Source organism: Lupinus angustifolius, chromosome LG09 (assembly GCF_001865875.1).
Source record: "Lupinus angustifolius cultivar Tanjil chromosome LG09, LupAngTanjil_v1.0, whole genome shotgun sequence".
Classification (NCBI taxonomy): Eukaryota; Viridiplantae; Streptophyta; class Magnoliopsida; order Fabales; family Fabaceae; genus Lupinus; species Lupinus angustifolius.
Window position 1 is genome coordinate 4,135,924 of NC_032017.1, and position 1,529 is coordinate 4,137,452.

Genomic DNA, 1,529 nt, shown 5'->3' on the forward strand with positions numbered 1-1,529 from the left:
TGAGGATAGGTTGAGGATGAGGATGAGGATATGATGAGGATGAGACTGAGGATGAGGATAGGATCAGGATGAGGATGAGGATGAGGATATATGGATGAGGATAGGATGAGGATGAGGATGAGGATGAGGATAGGATAAGGACGAGCATGAGGATGAGGATAGGATGTGGATAAGGACGAGGACAAGGATGAGGATAGGATAGGATGAGGATAAGGATGAGGATAGGATGAGGATAGGATGAGGATGAGGATAGGATGAGGATGTGGATGAGGATGAGGATAAGGATAGGATGAGGATGAGAATGAGGGTGAGGATAGGATGAGGATGAGGATGAAGATGAGGATGAGGATGAGGATGAGGATGAGGATGACGACAAGATAAGGATAGGATGAGGATGAGGATGAGCATAGGATAAGGACTAGCATGAGAATGAGGATAGGATGTGAATAAGGACGAGGATGAGGATGAGGATTGGATATGATGAGGATAAGGATGAGAATAGGATGAGGATGTGGATGCGGATGAGAATGTGGAAGAGGATGAGGATGAGGATGAGGATGAGCAAGAGGATGAGGATGTGGATAAGGACGAGGATGAGGATGAGGATAGGATGAGGATGAGGATGAGGATAGGATGAGGACAATAATGAGGATGAGGATAGGATGAGGATAGGAAGATAAGGATAGGATATGGATGAGGATGAGGATGAGGGTGGGATGAGGATGTGGATAGGATGAGGATGTGGATGAGGAAGCGGATGAGGATGAGGATAGGCTGAGGATGAGGATGAGGATAAGGATAAGGATGAGGATTAGGATGAGGATGAGGATAATGATTAGGGTGAGCTTAGGATGAGGATGAGGATAGGTTGAGTTTGAGAATGTGGAAGAGGATGAGGACAAGGATGGGGATGAGGTAGAGGATGGGGATAGGATGAGTATGACGATGATGACGTGCATATGATGAGGATGAGGATGACGACGTGCATAGGATGAGGATGCGGAAGACGACGTGCATAGGATAGGATGAGGATGGGGTTGAGGATGAGGATGAGCATAGGCTAAGGACTAGCATGAGGATGAGGATAGGATGTGAATGAGGACGAGGATGAGGATGAGGATAGGATAGGATGAGGATGAGGATAGGATAGGATGAGGATAGGATGAGGATGAGGATAGGATGAGGATGTGGATGAGGATGAGGATAAGGATAGGATGAGGATGAGAATGAGGGTGAGGATAGGATGAGGATGAGGATGAAGATGAGGATGAGGATGAGGATGAGGATGAGGATGAGGATGACGAATAGATAAGGATAGGATGAGGATGAGAATGAGCATAGGATAAGGACTTGCATGAGAATGAGGATAGGATGTGAATGAGGACGAGGATGAGGATGAGGATTGGATAGGATGAGGATAAGGATGAGGATAGGATGAGGATGTGGATGAGGATGAGAATGTGGAAGAGGATGAGGATGAGGATAGGATGAGGATGAGGATGAGCATGAGGATGAGGATGTGGATAGGG